The sequence below is a fragment of the Miniopterus natalensis genome, chromosome 17, assembly GCF_054644295.1.
Source record: "Miniopterus natalensis isolate mMinNat1 chromosome 17, mMinNat1.hap1, whole genome shotgun sequence".
NCBI classification, from domain to species: Eukaryota; Metazoa; Chordata; class Mammalia; order Chiroptera; family Miniopteridae; genus Miniopterus; species Miniopterus natalensis.
The window spans coordinates 27,523,945-27,543,169 of NC_142097.1; positions in this window are offsets into that span (position 1 = coordinate 27,523,945).

Below are 19,225 nucleotides of genomic sequence, written 5' to 3' on the forward strand. Positions count from 1 at the left end.
TCCCTCATACACCCTATTTTTATTTTTTCATCATCATCTTTGTCATCAACAGCCTCACAACAACAACAGATAACACTTGAGTGCTTATGGCTCTGCTTACAAGCAAGTACTATTATTTGCTCCATTTTTCAGCTGGAAAAACTGAGGTCAGAGAGGCCGAGGAAGGCCTGAAGCCGCCCTATTAGAAAGTATCTGAAGGGACTGACTCCACGGCCTGTGAGATGGGCACAAAGCCTGCAGTTCCACCCTGTCTTCAGTCCCTCCGACCCACGGTTACCGGCTCCTCCTGCTCCTCCTGGAACACCTGAGAAACCTGCCAGGGCCATCACCCTCATGTCCTGCCCACACTGCACGGGGCAGCTCTGTCAGCCAGAGAGGCTATCAGGAGCTGGGTGTGTGTACAGACCCACCAGAGGGGATGCTGGGTTTCCTCCTCTGTACTTCTGCCCTCTGGCTCATCCTGCCCATAGCTGTGCCCACAAGTGGCCCTGGATGTGCTGTGGATGGACAGAAACTCTGTTGATGGCCCCTGTTCATTTGACCAATAGGCATGAACTTGAGCTCCGCTTGTACGCCCCACACCACACTGGGCACAGTGCCGACTGGTTCAGGCGTGGACTCCACCCTCCTGGAGTTCACTGTCCAGTGGTAGTGATAAAGAAATCTGTTACCTCCGTTCATTCTACAGATGATGACCCCTGTGTGCCAGGTGCTGTTCTAGGCACTGGGGATACAGAAATGAACAGAAAGTAGTTCAAAGAAATAAACAAGTGATGTAGCCTGTAGAAGGGGATGTGTGCCATGGAGAAAGATAATGCAGGGAGGGGGCCAGGAGTGGGAGCAAGACTAGAATTATGTCACAAAACTAATTGGTGCCATGACAGTTTGGAGGCTCCAGGAGAGTAGAGAAGAGATCCCTGATCCCTGCTTCAGCTGTGCCTGCTGCCCTGGAGGGAGGTGGGAACAGAACTGGGTATTTGGAGCACTTGAGTCTCAGGCCAGTGGTCTCTAAACAGCGTGGCATAGAGCAGGCATAGTGGGATGTCTTGAAATGATCTCTGATGACCACCTGCGTCAGAACCTGTGGTCTCTGTGCGTACCCAGAATGCATAAGGACAGGCTTGCACACGTGGGCACATGCTCACCTGGACATGGATATGCATGTGGGTGTGTGCCATCCAATGGACGCCCGATTACTGAGAACCTGTGCTTCTTCAAGCACCCTGCCCCCAAGAGGCTCAAAGCCTCATGACAAAGAAAAGACATGAAACAAGAGCCTGCATGAAGGCAGGGTGTAAGCCACAGGGCAAGGGACTCCAGAGAAATCCCAGGAGGTGGCAGAAGTTGAGCCAGGCCAGGTTGCCTTCACTACATTAAGCTCAAATAACTTGAGCTTCTCTGTAGTGAAATGAAATGGGCTAGCTCAGAAGACAGTGAGTTCTCATCCTGGAACCTCATAGGAAAGTGTGAAAACATGAGAAGGGGATTCATGGACTGGACTGGGGGATAGTACTGATGTCTTCTAAGGTTACTGGGGTCTTATGAAGTTGGGGAAGCCACTGGAGAACTGGAGGGAAGAAAGGCAGGGTGGAGCACTTGGACTTTATCTTAGAGGGTGATGGGGAGCCACATAGGGTGTGGGAGCAGCAGAGAGGCATGGGGAAAGCTGAGTCTTGGGAAGATGAACCAGACAGCAGCACTATGCTGGACCAGACTGGAGTAAGGAAGGACGTGGAGGGGAGACCAACTACTACTAGCCAAGCACACATGTGAACACAGGCACACTGTGTGTGAGCAGAAACCTCCAATGACTATACAGCCATCAGTTGTGAGAGCATTGAGTGGTCCCTGGTCTTGAAGCAGGGGCCAGCCTATATGATCTCCCAGGCCCGTTTCCAAAGTTTTAGGCACATGCACAAGTGTACATGGGTGTGTGTGCACACTTGGGTACACATGAGTATATACGTGGTACAGCACTCTATTCACTGATGGGGCTCTGTGTGGCCAGCAGAAATGCACACTGCATTGGTTTTGGTGTTGGGGTGGCTTTGAGGGCCTCTACTCGGGGGTATAGCTGGGGAGCAAATGTTAAATATAGGCACACCCTTGTGGAAGTCTATGGGAAGGGGAGTTCAGGGACCCTGCTGTCACAGGTGTGCTACACAGGAGTGTGTGGGGGTATGCATGTATAGGAGGAGGAGCTGAGGAAGTACAAACGCTGTGTGAGGATTTGTGAGTAAATTTTGCTCATGCAGGCTCAGATAGATGACTAACCTGGTGTGTGGCTCCAGGTGAGAGTCTGATTTCTGTCCAGTCTGGGGATACCTGTATTGAAGGATGCTGTAAGCCAGGGGCTTTCCTGCACACAGCCCACTGACCCATCCTACCACCTGGCTTGGTACATAGTTATTGTTTCCATTTCAACAGGTGAGGAGGCCCAGGATCCAAGAACCTTGCCTGGGATCACAGCACCATCCAAACCAGAGCCCAGGTTTCCTGACTCCGAGCCCCTCTTTCTTTTTTTTCTTTTTTTAAAATATATCTTTATTGATTTCAGAGAGAGGAAAGAGAGGGAGAGAGAGAGAGAAACATCAATGATGAGAGAGTCATTGATCAGCTGCCTTCTGCACGACCCCGACTGGGGATCGAGCCTGCAACCTGGGCATGTGCCAGGAATCGAACCCCGATCACCTGGATCCTAGGTCAACGCTCAACCGCTGAGCCACGCCCGGCCGGACAGAGCCCCTCATTCTTGCCTCAGTGGCCACCTCCAGCATCTGGAGAGAATCATCAGAACATGATTGTGGGGACAGTGCTCCACTTAAGCATGTCCTCCAGGCACCCACATGCCTTCAGGATCCCAGGCGAATGTCCACTTGCCTAAGTTCTCTGCCCCTATCCCTGCCCTCGCCCTGACCCCCTCCTGCCATCCCCAGGCTCGTTGGTTCCCCCCTCTCCCCGCAGATCCCCGTCCCGAAACCGCCTCATTCCAGTGTCCGCCGGGAACAGCCTGCCCGTGTATCATCCATGTGTTTTCACCCCCAGCTGGGTGCTCGGTTATTGTTCCGGCGCAGGAGGGCGAGGGGGCGGCTTGTGGGTGTAGCGACGCCGGGCTGTCTGCTCAGCTCTCCGCTTGTTATTACCTCTTCTCCAGGCTCCCATTAGCCAGCCTGCCCCAGAGGCCTGCGCAGGCTCCCTGCTCCTCGGCACCTTTGTTCCTTAATTATCACTGGGGAGCCCCGCTCACCTGCCTGCCACTTTCTAAGAAGCTGTCTGGCTCCCCTTCCCCACCCTGTACCCCCAGGACCTAAGCCCCTACACCCCCTAAGAGGGTGGTGGCTGTGTCTCGCAGCAACTTGCCCCAGGCTTCTCCATGCTCCAGAGCCTCAGGCCTGGCCCAACCCTGTCCCTCCCAGAGGCCCTTTCTGCTTGTCCCTGCCGCCTCCTCTCAGAACCCTACCCAGATTGATGCTGTCTTGGATCTCAGGGCTGGAAGGGACTTTAAACTATCATGTACCCACTTACTGCCTGAATTGGGCTACCTAGAGAAGGTCCTCAGTGAATATTCGACAAAAGGATGATTAACTTCTGCAGCCTCTACTTGAATGCCTCTCAAACGGGCAGCTCCCTCTCTCCCAAGGCAGCCAGTGCCACCTGGAGATGGCTAGGACTGTTGTAAAAGCACTCGCACTTACCTCTCCCCAGGGCTCTCTGATTTTCCTGGCTTTAAATCTTGAGTCTGCCTGGCTACGCTTGGGTCTGGGGCTCGGTCCTGTCTCCTGCTGGGGGCTCACTGATGCCCACCTCAGGCAGGAAACCTCCTAGCACGAGGCTCTGTCCAGAGGGTACCTGATTCTCCTCTCAGGCTTGGGGTTTCAGTCATGCCCCAGCCCAACTCTAGCCCCTGGTTTTTCTCCTGTCTCAGGCCTCTAGCTGTGGTTCTTGGGCAGGAAAGCGAGGGGGAGGAGGCACTGGGGTGAGAACCCTTAGGCCAAACAAGCTCTGACAGCCGACAACCGCTGCGGAGGAGGGCTCTGGCTGCAGCACACAGCCAAGGCTGCAGGGCTGCGGAGGGAAGGCCTCGGGGACTCAGGGGAGACAAGAATCTCCCTGCCTACCGCCCTGCCTCCTGACCCTTGCACAGCTCCCGGCTTCACTGCACTGTGGGTACCGGGGGGTCAGAGGCTGAGGTTCCTGATGGAGCCAGAAGTGAGCTGACCCATGTGGGCACCAGGGGCACCTCCATGTCAGCACAGCGGCTGCCCTAATGCTCCTAGGGCACGGTGCTTCTCTCCAAGGGGATGGCAGTGGTTGCCAAAACTTATTACTGCCTTTGGGCCGACCCCCTTACCCACAGTTGCACAGAGGAGGTTAGACATGCTGGACAGAGGAACTTTGTCCACAAAGGGTCTCAGAGCCTGGGCTCAGCTTATTCCCACTGCTCTCCTTGAGGGCCATTCCCAGTGCTCCACCTCTCCCATCCCCACTCCCCTGACCCATTATTCACTCCCAGTCTGGATCCAGTTGGAGAGTTTCCTTTCTGTCTCCATCTTTGTGTTCTTCAAGTGTGTCTCAGTCTGGGGGCTCCTTGGGAGCAAGGTCCCTCTTGTCTGTCAATTTGGGTACATGAGAAGGGTGGATATTGGAGCCCAGCCAGGGACTGGCCTTGGCTCTGAGCCTCTCGTGTCCCAGGAGTGCTACAGTAAGACCAGGAAGGCGCCTGGTACATGTCAGAAGGCCCTCTGGACAAACACCAGCTGGGGTGGAGGACTCAGATCGGGTCGGGAGGCCACCTCCAGCCACCAGACCGTGATCTCAGCTGGGCCACCCCGTGCTGCTCTCCGGATCTGACTCAGTCCCTCCCCAATGCTCTTGGGCATCCATCCCCTGGGTCAGCCCCCTAGAGATCCACCAGATTCCACAGGCCCCACCCAGACAGAGACTGCCCACCCCCCTTGAAGAGCCAGGGGCTCTTGCAGGATTTGAGGGGTAAGTAGAGGGCAAAGGTCACCTGCTGGGCCACTCCTCTACCAGCTCCATTCCTTCCCTACTCATTCAGTTTCTCCAGACCTGAGATTTCTGTCTAGGTGTTGGTGTGGGCCATGGTCAGGAGCCCCTGATACAGATGTACTTCCACATCAGGCTGGGGACACAGGGAAACCCAAAGAGAAAACAAGGTGGTTCTCCATGACAGTCACTCTCTTGGGAGTCTCCCAAAGTCACCCCCAGAATCAGTACTTGGCCCCTCAGCCAAAGGAATCTTTCTTTATAAATGTGAATCAGAACATGTCTTCCCCTGCTTCAAGCCCTCCAAGGGTCTCTTATCTCACTCAAAATCATATGAAAATTCCACCAGCCCTACACCATCTGGACCCTGCCCACCTCTCAAACCGCACCTTCCCCTGCTTACCCCTCATTCATTCCACTCCAGGCTGACCAGCCTTCTTGCTGTTTCTCACACACATCAGGCCTGCTCCTACCTCAGGGCCTTTGCACTGGCCATTCCTTCCAACTAGAATTCTCTTCCCTGCACTTTTCCTCATTCAGAGTTCTTCCTAGAGCCTTTCCTAGACGACCTAATCTAAAATAGTGCCCCTGTGTCTTCCAGCAGCCTTGTCCCCTCTCTCTTCACCACTCTACTTTATGCTTCCTCACAGCACTATCACAATCCTAAATGAGTTTCTCTTTTAAAAAATTTTTTATTGATTTGAGAGAGAGAAATATCAACCCATTGTTCCACTCATCCATGCACTCATTGGCTGATTCCTGCACATGCCCCGACCCAACCGGGGGCTGAACCCTCAACCCTGGTGCATCAGGACAACGCTACAACCAACCAAGCTACTGGGCAAGGGCTGAGTTTCTCTCTAATTACTTAGTTATTGTCTGCCTTCCCCACTGAAATATGAGCTCTGTGAGGACATGGCTATATCCTTAGGGTCCAGCACAAGGCCTGGCATAGTAGTGGGTGCTCAAGAGACATCTGTTGAATAAATGTGTGACCTAGGGAGGGAGAGAGACGACACACACAGATAAACCAAGGGCTGGTGAATTGGCACAAGCAAGAACCAGGGGAGCAGTCCTTGTAGGAATATAGCAGAGAGAGCTGGTCCTTTGGCTCCCAGGCCTCAAAGGGCATGCCAAAGGCTGGGCGAGGAGGAGGAAGGGGGGATGATAGTAAGGGACTGTCAGTCATGCCTTCCTAGGATGCACCCCAGGCCCCACTCTGAAAGCCAGTGTGGAGACCAGGAGTCCCCATTCTCTGGGCATCCCCAGTCTGGAGGGGATAGGAAAGAGTGCTTGGAAAGTCCTAGAGGTCAGGTCTCTCCACTGAGCTCAGAGCCTGGGTTTCCAAAGCTGGGGTTGTTTCTGCTTGGCCCACTGCGTCAGGCTCAGTGTGTTCCAAACCCAACGCCTTATCCTTCCTGCAGCTTGCTCTGGCTTCCCCTGTTCCGTCAACAACCTCCTGCTCCTCTGGGGCAGACAGGCTCAAGTGCCCACCTCTGACTGTTCTCTCTCACTCACCCTGACTCTCCAGACTTCTCCCTGTGTGGTGACAGTAGACAAGTGGTCCTCTGTCTGGTCCCTGTCCTCTCTCTCCCATAAGTAGCTGCTGAGACAGCTTTACCTCCCTTTGCCCCAAACACCCCCGGCTCCTATAGCCAGCTCCACCAAGGGGTCAGTGGGGGGCTGGCGGGGAAGAAGGGTCCTGCCCAGTTCTGACCCCATCCTCTTTGGGGGAAACTGGCTTGTGCTGGTAAGTGCATGGATTCTGGAGGCAGGCAGACTTCAGTTATCTTACTTTCTCCTTAATTGTATGACCTTAGGGAAGTTACTTACCTTCTCTAAGTCTCAGTTTTCCCATCTGTAAAATGGAGATAACTGCATATTTCACTAGGTTGCTTAGAGATTAAATGGGAAAGCATATAGTAAGCTCCTAGCAAAAATCTGAAATAGTTAATGCTTAAAAAATGGGAGGCCCATCCCTTCCCTTTCAACCTTAACTTCCCTGCTCAAGAACTTGACTCCCTGGTTTTTACTGTGTCTGATCTAAGTTCCTCTACTTAGCTCTCAGTGGTCTCCATCGTCTGGCCTGACTTTCTCCATTCAGTCTTTATTCCCAAGATTTCCCATACCCTTTCTCTGTTCCTGTGTCCCCAGTGAGCAGATCATGACCATCCTTCTGCTGTGCCTTCGGTCCATACTGCTTTTCTTGTCACCTCTGCGTATCCTACTTGTCCTGCAAGGCCCCCTTCTCCAGGAAGACCCCCTGAACCACTCTTACCCTGACCATTCTCTGTCTCCTCCAAAGCCTTGCTACTCACTTGGCCTGGCATCATGTTTGCAGTTATTGGAGTGGGTGGATATTCCATGTCTGTGGATGTCACCTGCCCACCCAGGCTGGCAACTGTTTCCAGGATGGCAGAGAACCCTTTCTGGATCTCCCCAGAGCTTGTTACAGTACAAAAAATATGCCAAGTACTCAGTAATGTCTGACTTTTGATTTGTTACAAAGCAATAGATGAGGCAAATAGTAGAAGGCAAACTGAGGCCTTGGGAGGGTGAAGGTGTTGAGCCTCTCATCTGGGGCAGGAAGTAGGCTCGGTGTTACATGGTATCTCTTCATTCCCATCACCCTGAAAGGCAGTATTATCCCCATTTTGCAGATGGGAAGACTGAGGTTCAAAATTAGTGACTTGACCAGGGTCACTTGGATAGAAATGGGTAAGGGCAGGGCTTGATCTGAGGCTGAGGGAGGATGTCAGAGAGGGAAAGCCGAGATGAGTATGTAGAGGGAGATAGTGGGCAGATGGATTGGAGGGGATGAGGGGCACATGGAAAGCTCTGGTTTGCCCATTGGAAGATGCAGGAGAAGGGTCTGAACTGACAGGCTAGAGAGATACAGCAAGACCCTCCTGGGGAACTGGTTGCAGCCCCAGATTTTTTTTTTTTTTTTTTTATCATGAATCAGGAAAAGCCACAGCACATCCCCTAGGTCTATACCAGCTAATGTGTTCAGCCTCCTGTCCCCATGGCTTAGGGACAGAGGGGCAGAGAAGACAGAGGCGAGGATGTCAGAGAAGCTAAGAGTGATATCACCAGTGACCCCAAGTTTCTCATCCACCTTCCCCAAAGCAGTTTCTTTAGAGTCACTTGTCCATGGTTTGCCCAGTTGCCTTCATACCACAGTCCCTACAGCTGTCACCTCAGCACTTGTCCCTGGTGTGGCTTCTGCAGAGTCTTACCTACCCCCAGCTCTCATTGGGGTTCCAGTCTCAAGTTCTCCCATTGCCAGTAGTTGGCAAAGAGACCCTCACAGTTCCCCAGCCCCACACTGGCCAAGCCCTCCATGCGGGCAGCCAGGCCCAGCTGGAATAACACAGCTTCCCTGCCTCCCACGAGCACTGGACTATTTACAGCTCACCAAGGCCTTCACACCCATGAGCTCACTGGAGCCTTCCCCACCCACCCTGGGAACCCAGCAGTGCAGGCGCCATTACCCCCATTTTGCAGATGGAGACACTGAGGCTAAATGCCTTGCCCAGTGAATTCCCCTAAACCTGGCCTCCTGACTCCTTAGTCTGAAGATCTTCTCAATTGCCCCAGAAAGGTGGTCCAAACATCCCTAAATTTGATGTGGGGGAGTTTTAGGCAAGGGCCAGGCAGGTGGAGGGGTAGGCTCTGGTGAGTTAGATAGTCCCAGGCCCTGGAAAGAGCCTCCAAGGCAGCAAGCCAGGAGGGCAGGAGTGGAGGGACGTTTTCATGGCCTCAGCCACTGGCTGGTAAGAGCCTGGCAGGGGCATTTTCAGGGTGAACATGAGGGCAGGCAGGGCAAACTGGCTGGGAATGTGATTGGGGTGTTCGCTCCCAGGCTAGGACAGGGGAGGGATGAGACCCCCAGCCTCAGAGCTCCCTCCTGAGCAACCAGAGGGGACTCCCTGTCCACAGACTCTGTTAAGTGAACTTCCTACCCACTTCCTCTGCCACGTGGACAGGGTCCAGTCCAAGCCCGCCCTCATCACTTCACACAAAGGTTAGGACAGCTCGGCCTTCCCACCTGTCCTCACCTCCTACATTTGTCCCATCCCTAAGCCCTCCCAGTTGTCCTCCCTCCAGGACGCACTCTTCCTTCCAGCCTACACCAAGTCCCCAAAGTCCCTTCCAGCAGCCTTCTCTGATCCTTCCTCAGACTCGGATCCTGACTCTTCTCCAAGTCCAGGGAGCGATGGTGTGAATTCCCCTTGTTCTTTGTGTCAGAGCCTGTGTATTGGAGGGTTCTGACTCCCCTTAAGACTGGGAGTCTGGGGGGACAGGGACTGTGTCTTCCTTGTGCCGGAGCAGGCTTTCCTTTTTCTAGTCCTACCTCCTTCAGCCGGGCAGCCTCTGCCCACAGGGGGCGCCCAAACAGTGTTGTTGAGTCCAGGCATCCTCCCTACTGCTTGAACTGGACCACGTCTGAATTACCTGCAGTGACATGGATCTTGGTGAGAAGTCAAAGTCCCCTCCAAAGCTCTGGCTTACTTTTCCGCCTTGTGACTAAAGGGAGGGAAGGATTTTCACATAAGGAGAGAGGCCTCTAATTTGGGGCAGGAGATGTGGGACTAGACAATGAAAAAGGCTCCTTGACTTTCCAGGCTCAGGGAGGGTGAACAGCTTGAGGTGTTCACACGGCCCACAGTGGACCCAGATGTCTTCCCTGGCCCAGCCCTGAAAGTCCCCAGGCTAGTGGGCAGAGGCCCCAACCAAGCAACCCCCATTTCCTTCCCCAAGTCTCTCGGAAAGAGTGGTGAGTCAGTTGCGGCCATGAACTCATCCTAGGCAGTAAAAATAGGAAAGCAAACAGGCCTCTGCTCCAGGCAGGAGGAGGGGGTCAGGGGGAGGGGGAAATGGGCTTTCCCCCGCTGGGCGGAAAGGACAGCCATCTTTTGAAGTCATCAAGAGTGAGGCAGGCGTCCTCATAGCCCCTAGAAACTCAACCACATCAAAGCCACCTAAGAAAGGTGGTTTGAGGGGCATGCTGTCTCACATACAGTCACAGTCATGCACAGTGACACAGCTGAGTCCCTGAGGGACACACAGTGACACATACAGTTGAGGGCACAACACCTATCTACACACACAACATGTGAAGCTAGTAACCCACCAGGCAGTCGCACAGATATGCACACTCACACAGCCAGACTCGCAAATACACTCAGAGACAACATCACAGAGTCCCACACAGTCTCATACATCCACCACAGCTGTCTCCACCCAAAGATGCACAGAGATCACACAGAGCCACATTCGGCCACACAGGTGCCACATGCCCACACCCACACCCAGACTCAGTCTCGGAGAGCCATGCACAAGCAGTACCCATTTCTACCCACGTAGTCACTCAAACACACAGCCACACTGACAGTTACCTGTAACCCACAGCCACACAGCTCCCACACAATGCACAGAGCCACAATGAAGCCACAAAGTGTCACACACAGTGTCTCAGTTCCACACTAGCCTCATGCTCACAGTCACAAAGGTAACATCCCTGTATTATGAACGCCATCAGGGAGACCCATTCTGCTCACAGAACTCTGGGGCTAAGACCTGATGGGAGCTGGCCCTTGGGGTGGAAATGAGGAGGTGTCTCATTCAGGGCTGCCACCCTCCTCCTCTTGGCTGCACCTCCAGGGCCATTCTCTGCTCTGAACGCCCAATGTTTGGCGTTCTCCAGGCTTTGCTGAGTCCCCACACCCCTGCCACCGAAGGGAGGAGCACGTTGCCTTGGAGACAGTTGAGTCCAATCAACATTAAGCATCATCCATTTAGTCAATAGGCCCCCGTGGGCTAGGTGCTGGTGAATAGAGAGGTTATTCCAAATCAGACCACAGTTTCCCACCAGTGCAATGGCTATTTCCAAATGTGTGCCTCTGTAACCCCCCACGGATCTAGCCCCAACCACCAGCTTGTTCCCACACCTTGGCCTTGGGGAGGCCCCCTGCAGGTGCAAGGTTCTTCATTCTTTTCTTTTTCCCAGTGGAAATTTCCAAGAGGGTGAATGGTTCTCATACCATTGGCAGCACCTCCTCCGAAGGAACCCCGGGGACAGGTTCAGGCTCACCTGAACTTCCCACCCCTTCTCTGGGAGACTGAGCCTCAACAGGCAGCTGGGTTGAAAAGCCAAGCATTCATCCAAGTCCAGCATGTCATCTTTAGTCAGCCATATTCCCTCTTGGGCTCAGCTTCTCCATGAGGGCAAGGGAACTGGGCCAAATCAGTTTCTCACGGCGTGCTAAATAATATGCAGACTTCCAGGCCCGCTTCAGACTTTCTTGATTCCAGAATTTGAGACCTGCTGGCTCTGGAGACCTCCAAGGTGCTTTCCAGCACTAAGAAGGACCATGAAACTTTGAGGAGCAGCAGCCCTGGGGGCCCTGCTCCTGAGGTGCCTGGAATGCAAGAACCACCGCCACCCTCCAGGAGGTGCCACATCATCTGGCTGGTTTAGAGGCTTGGGTTTGTGGTTAGGACAGGTGATAGCAAAGTCAGAACTCTCAGGCCCGGGTCTTGGCAGAGGCGAGGTTTCCGGGATGGGCTGGGCTGTTTGGGGACTCTTGGCATCTTTACTGGGGCTAATGATGCACAGGTTCTCTAGGAACCAGGTCCCAACCCAGGCCTGGGGGGCTTGCTTGAGAGGAGGGCGGGCAGAGCAAGGCGGGAAAAGTTATGGGACATTTTTGCATACCTAGGGACTCTGGGGGTTCTGTTTTCTTTGAACCCAGTTTTCCTCCGTTTAGTTCATCTGCTTCCTGATTTCTACTTAGCTCCTTTCCTGATGCCTATGGAATTGAGTCATATGCTGTCTGAATCGGAGGGACATTAGTGGGCACTTATCCCAACCACATACGTCATCAGAAAAGCTGCATTTAACTTTCCATGTGCTCTGAACTTTGCTAGTCACATACAGTGTGTTGTTTGATCCTCGCAATGATTTTGTGTGGCAGGTACAATTAGCTCCATTTTATAGATAAGGAGAGCGAGGCTCAGAGATTCTAAGCCACCTCTCCAAGGGGCAGAATTGGGATTCAAACTCACTGCTCTGGAGCTCAGGCTCTCGACAACAGCTTAGAGCATCCCCCAGCGCCTGCTCGAATGCCTTCAGCAATGAGGACTCTCAAAGGCTTTGAAGCAAAGCTCAAAGAGGGGTAAACCTGCCCTCTGGAATGCCTTGTTCCAGCAGGGGAAGGAAGGTGTAAAATAACTCCACACAAGGTAAAGGAGTCAGTGCCCAGGAGAGGTGGAGGAGGTGTCCTTTGGGAAAACTCTACTAAATACATCTTCCTTATACTGAACCTAAATCTACATCTCTCGGATTTCCATTGGGTTCTTGGCATTCTGGCCTCAAAAGTCACACAGAATTAGTCTAAAGCCCTTCACACTTTTGCAGTCAATTCTCAAGTCCCCACAGCCTACTTTCCATGGGGCAGCTGCCTTCATTCTCTCCAAGTCTTGACTCCTTTCATCATACAGGGGCCCCACTCAGACCACCCTCCCACACAGGCCAGGGGCCCCACCAGGTCCATGCAACAGCCAGTTCCTGACAGTGCCATCCTTGTCTCCTCCATCTCCCATTCAGAGACAGTTGCGTTGCTCTGGAAAAAACCCAGAGAACCTTTACTGGTTGTGCAATGTTGGGCAAGGCCCGGAGCCGTGCGATCATCGGTTTCTTCATCTGTGAAATGGGGACGGCAATACTTGCCCCACCTGCCCGGGTGGTGAGGCTTAGCTGGGATTCGCAGTGTGAAAGTGTTCCACATGCCGCCAAGGGGCCGGACCCTCACAAGCATCCCTGGACTCAGGAGGAGCTGAGGGTGGCTTCAGGAGTAGCTGAAGGGTGAAGGCTGCTCTGAGCACCTCGGTATGGGAGGCACAGGGAGGATGAGGAGCTGAGGAAGGCAGGGTCTCCGCCTGGTGGGAGCTTTCTATCCAGGGAGTGACACCTCCAGCTATCACCCATTCTTTTTCGAGTAAAAGCTTTTTAATCAGGTTGGCTCTGGTACCCTCCAGGTAGATTAGGTGATGGGGACAGCCATATTCCTTGCGGGTGAACCAAGAGCCAACAAAAAGGGGAAGGGAAGCTAACATATTGAAACACCTACTCTGCACCAGTCACTGAGAGCGCTGAATTTTCACAATCTTGTGAGGTTGGGCTTATTATGTCCATTGCACAGATGAGGAAACTGAGGCATGGGGAAGTTTTATTTGCCCAAGTCAGTAAGATGTGGAGGCAGGATTAGAATTCAGCTCTGCCTGGCTCCCAAGCTAGTGTGCTTTTCCCGGCACCTGGCTGTGCTGTGCAAAGGGTCAGGATCTAGGGAGACACTCTCATTTATGGCCTTTGTTCCCTGAGGAGCAACGGGAGGGGAGGAAAGGAGAAGGGACCCTTTGGTAGGAGCTTACCTCCTGACTGTCACCCTGTGGCCTCCCATATCACATCTGCCCCTGGGACTTCTCATAAATGTAAACAGTGGTATGCCTTTTCACTCCTCATTCATTCATTCATTCATTCAGAGCCTGGCCTTGTGCTGGGCACTGTGTTCACCAAGGCAGAAGACCCCATCCCTGCCCTCGTGCAGCTGACCCTCCCGAGAGCATCTGGGAGGGATAATGCAGCTGATCACATGCTCCAGGGAAACGAGGGGTGGTTGCAGTCCCAGACAAGGAAGTCAGGAGAGGATGTCCTAGAATCAATGAACTGTCCAGTGAGGAAAGCAAGAATCCATCTACAGTCTGATTCTATTGGTCTCAAGTTCTTCAACAGGTGAAAGTGAGCAGATATAGGTGATATAGCTGTAAGGAAAAGCAGGGAAGTGTTAACACACAGGCTGGGGTAGCAGGTGGAGGAGAGAATTATGAACCAGGAGGGTCACTCAGGGTGGGTCCTGGCGAACTGGCAGAGTCCTATTTCTTGAGCTGGGTATCTAGTTTATAAACATTTCTTAACTCTGCATGTATGCATTTTAATTTACTCTTCTTTATACATTTCCCCCACACACACAATTTTAATACATAGAAATTGCCAAATACACTGTTGGGTCCTAGGCCGATCTCCCACAGTGCCCTGCACAGGCCCTGTACCTAGTAGGTGCTGAAAAGAAGAGTATTGAATGTGGTGAGTCTTAAAGGAGCTGGAAGTGGAGGGCACAGTCCAGCCAGATGGGACTGTGTGACCTGAGGTCTAGAAACAAGAGTCCACTTACTTGATCAAGTTATTGAGGAGAGTACTAGAGTCCTCTTTCCTACGACTATCTGGATACCTGAGGATCAGCAGTTCCCCAAATGGAGCCTCAGATTCTGGAATTAGTTTTCTCTTCCCTCAGCCAAGCACCAACCAAAGAGTAGTACAAAGGGCTCTGGAACAGAAGGCCTCAATGAATATCCAGTACACACAGCACTTCATGACATGGGTCTCAGTATCTTTATCTGTAAAATGGGGCTAATAAACCACCTACTTCACAAGTTACTGAGGCCCCAATGAAGTTATTATGTGAAAAATGCTTTAGGGAGTGACATAGGTTGTATACTTATAAAAGCCATATTACCTAGGTATTCTTCCTATGACCCCCCCTCACTGCTTCTTTGCAAGGAGGGCTCAGAATAAAGCCTTACTCTGATTTAGAAAGTCCCTCAAACCCCCAGGTCCTCCAGGCTTGTGATCTTCTAGGCCTGAGCTTCAGGGTGACTCCAGAAGCAAGTTTCCCAAGTTGGAGGAAGCCCAGCTGGGGAGGTGGCATTCCAGGCGGCATGTCAGAGGGTGAGTCAGGGCTAGGGCAGCCCTCCCCCTCTCCTGGCTCTTGGCTCCGGGCCCAGGCAGGGTTAGTCTAATTTGCATACATCTGCATATATGCAAGTTTCACCTGTGCACCCTGGCAAGGCCCCCAGAAAGACACCTGTGCAGGGGCACCCGAGGGAAACCAGAGTGGCAGGCTGCCTGCTGGAGCATCCAAACCTAGAATCTTGGTCCATGGTCCATCGCTCATCAAATGCCTGAATCTTTGAACCAAACACCTGGCTTCTTCCCTGGGCTCCTGTGGTTGCCCAGGCCAGGAACTTTAGAGTCATTCTTGCCTCTACCCTTTTCCTGTACAGTCACCAGGCCCAGTAGCTTGTCTTTGGGCCACCCTTTTCATGCTTCTCCTCCTTTCCATTGCCTCTGCCGCCAACCTGCTGGACCCTCCCTCTTCACTTCACACTTGACCTATTTGCAACAGCCTCCTAACTGGGCTCTCTGTGACTCTTGCCTTTCAAGTCCACTGCAGTCCCAAGATGCTCCTGGGAAGCCTCAGCTCCCATCCTGGTCCTCCCACTGCCCATTTGCCCCATCCTAAGTTCTTGGTTTGTGTTTGAGGCCCTCCAGTGTGGGACCTCCTGACTCTCAGTCTCAGCTTTCCCCCCACTTTCTTACCTTCCAACCAAGTGGGTTTAGACCCTACACACATCTCTTCTGTGCCTCAGTCTCCTCATCTGTAAAATGGGGGATGATAGGACTCTCTCGCAAAATTGTTTGCCACTTTCAATGAGGAAATGCGTGTAAAGCACAGTACACAAGCCTGCAATAAATATTATCCATTATTGATATTACTTTTCTTACCCTCACTGTAGAGGGGACATTCCTCTCCTTGGGATCCCCTCTCCCCCCTCAGCCCTTCCTCTGCCCTTGCTGAGTGGTGCAGCTAGCAAGTGCAAACCCTTCCCCCTTTCCTGCCCATTTGCCTGTCTTCCAGCCTCTCCCAGGCAGCAGTTGAACTTCCAGTGTGTGAGCCTTTACCATCAGGAATTAATGAGGGTGACTGATGAGGGAGGTTAGATGTGGGCAGAGGCGCGCACGAGCCACCTTCCCCTCCTTAAACAGCCAAACAGCCAGAGTGGGGCCCTGCCCACCTCCCAGCTTAGCGCCCCCGCCCCCCACAGCTGAGCCTGGTGGGCGAGGGTTTGGAAGAGCCTGGAAGCGTGGGGGTGGAGTGGGAGTGGGATGGAGTTGCTTCTCACCAACCCCCACCCCGGCTCCCCTCCCCTCCCATCAGGCCTGACAGCTGGAGGCCAATGCGGCAGGACACGGAGGGAAAGGCTGCGGGTTTGGGTTTTTTGTTTTTTTTTTTGTACTTATGATTATTTTTCTCACTTTGGGGATAAGGGGGTGCGGGTGCGGGTCTGGGTGCGTTTGCGGCACCCACGTGGCCGGCTGCTCCCCCCCCCCAAGGCAATAGTCCCCTCACTCTCCCAGGCCCAGCCCAGCCAGATAAAGCTGCCCTCTTCTCCCTGACTGGCAGCGCAGATTAGGGTGCAGGAAGCCGACCCACTTTTTCTTATTAAAACAAAACAAAACAAAAAAGTCCGGAGCTCCAAAGAGTCGGAGAGTCAGAAAGCGAAACCAATAACCCCAGCCGCATGGACCTTGCGCGAATCCAGGGGGTCCGGAGGGGCGGGTGTGAGTAATGCCTGCGTGTACCTGCGTGTGTGTTGTGTGTGTGTGACGTGGCCGTGCGCGCTCTGGGGGTTGTGTAGTTGCTATGGAGTGTGTGCTGGCTGCTGGGCCAGGCGAGTGTGCATCTGTGCGTGGGGGTAGGTGTGCTGTACGGTGTCGCGTGTGCCCGCGCGCACACTCGCTTCGTTGGTGCCCGCTGGATGAACATCCCCACCCGGCCGCGTCCTGTCCCCGCTTCCACCGGGGCCGGGCGATGGAGGCCTCGGCGGAACGCCCTAGTGTGGGTGCCGGGGTCTGGCAGGGTCTGCAGCAGCCGGCCGAGCTGCCTTCGTTCGGGGCGCCGCGAATTCGTTGCAGCCGGGCTGCCCTCGGGGCCTCCCGCCAGCTCTCCGCTTCCCCCGCCCCTCCAGCCCCGGGCGCCTGGCTCGCGGTCCCCGCGGTCCCAGCGGTCCCCGCGGTCCCCGCGGTCCCTCAGCCCTCCCGCCCGGCTCCGGGGGGGCTCCTCCGCAGGCCCGCCGGGTCCGCGGCCCGGACGCCCGGCCCAGGGGTCCCTCTCCCAGCCCGGAGCCCCGCGCCCACGCGACCCCCACGCCCGACCTCTCCTGGCTCCCGCGCTCGGGCGAGTCCAGCTCCCTGGCGCTGGGCAGCGCCGCCACCGCACCCTCAACCCCGCTCCATTTCTTTGTTAACCATTTTCTGCTGGGAGGGGGTGTACTTGATCCAACAGTGGTTTTGTTTTGTCCTGAACGTGCTTGGCGATTTCGTATACATGCGTAAACGGCCCGGTCGATCCCAAATCGAAGATTTTTCTTGGAGCGGAGGCTGAGGCTCGAAAGGGAAGGAAAGACCCCACGGGAAGTGTTGCCGAAGACGGTGCCCGAGGCCCTCGTGGGGAGCCTGCGGGTCCGGCGGCGCTGACCCCAGGCCCCTCGCCTCCTCCTCCTGTGGGAGATTCTCCAAGGCCGCGCGCCCACCGCGGAGAAAGCGCCCGGGCGAGCGCGGAGGTGAGCGCCGGCGAGGCCCAGGGCCGAGCCCGCGGTGACCTCACAGCCCGCCCGCCGCCCCGCGGGCGCCCATGAACCGCTCCAGCGCATAGAAGAAAGGAAACGCGATAATTTAAAATTTCAGGAAAAGTGAAATGGGGGTAGGGTGGGGGGGTGGGGGTGGGGAAACGCAGGCCTCTACGGACGGCTCCTTCCCAGGGCCTCGACGAACTTGGGCCGAGCGGAGGGAGGATTCCTTCCATCCCCGCCCCCCCCCCCCACCAAACCGAATTATTCACAGTTTCCCCAAACCCAGTTACTACGAAAGCCCCGCCAAATAGGACTTAAAATCCGCTGGGAACAGATAAAGCTACGCTCAATTTCGTTTGGGGACTGTGGGTGGATTGGAGAGGAAAGGGAGGGGATTAGCCCGCCTTGGCCACGGAGCGCCAAGGGCTGGGGTCCCGCGGGAATCTCTGTTCACCCGGGCGGATCCCCACAGGTGCAACGTGGGTAGACTGCTTGGGTTACAGCCCCGGGCGCCCGGCGCCAGCCGTTGACGGAGCCTTTGCTCAGGAGCTTGCCTGCCGCCGGCTACCGAGCCCAGGGCCGCGGGAGAGCCCCCCGCGCCCACCGCGTGTTTAGGATATCGGGAAGCGGCACTGGCTGGGGTGGAGTTCCCCCGCTTCGAGAGAGAATCCGAACTTGGGGTGACTTCAAGCAAGGTACACATCCCACCCCTGCGGGCGCTTATTCTGCGCGAAGAATCGTGTCTGGATCGGGTGGGATTTGCATTTTCCCCACGACCCGCGACCCGCGAAGAGCCTGCACACCACCGCGCACCACGCGGATCTCTCAGATCCAGTCGCCGCGCCCCAGGCGACTCCCCCGCTCAGGACTCCGCTGTCGGCTCCCAGGGCCTCGCGTCTGTGCTGGGCTTCTCCAAGCGAGCTCCTTTCTCCAACGGAGACGACCTTGGGAAGAAAGCTGGGAGAGCCACTTCTGGCTTTGTGACCGGCTAGAAGCTGAGATGTCGTTAGCGACAGGAGAGCGTTCCTTTTGTTTTTCCTTCCTCCCACCCTCCCTCTCCTCGGATTCCTTTTGGCATTTTGTTTTTTTGCCATTCATTCTAAAGTAAATGACAAAGGCTTGGAGATCTTAAGTACAGCTCCCTCCTTTTATCCCGTCTGGATAAAATGAGTCTCAGCGATGGGAAATGGCTGACCCATCTGGAGGTTGAGTTGGAATGGGAACCCAGGCCTCAGGCTTCTCAGGCCAGCCCTCCCTCCCCTCTGGTCAAACACACACTCAGGCTCTTCCTAGCTCCGACCCCCACCCCTCCCACCTTTCCCCACTTCTCCCTTCCCCAGGTTAGATACGGCACCTGCCCAGAGAGGGCTTCTCCCTTGGGAAGAGGTTTCCCAATGGGGTGCCCCTGGCCGTGCATCCTCCAGCGTTTGGAAGAGGGAGCCCCCAAAAGGGAGGTGGTGATGGAGAGAGAGGTTTCCTTATTTGTTAACTGGGGATAATAGTACCGACTTCACAGGTTTTTGTGTGAAGATGCACAAGGATTGGATACTGTGTTTCATAAATTCAAAAGAGCTGCAGGGTGTTTCCTACTGGTGCATGGGGGTGAGGATCCTGCATGAGATCGGCAAAGCCCCCTGAGAACTTAAAGAGGCTCTCACTATGGGTCTACTGGCTTTGGGGGATGCCCAGGACAGAGGCCTGCTGGAAAACCCACCCTGCCCTTTCTTGCTAGGTCCCACACAGA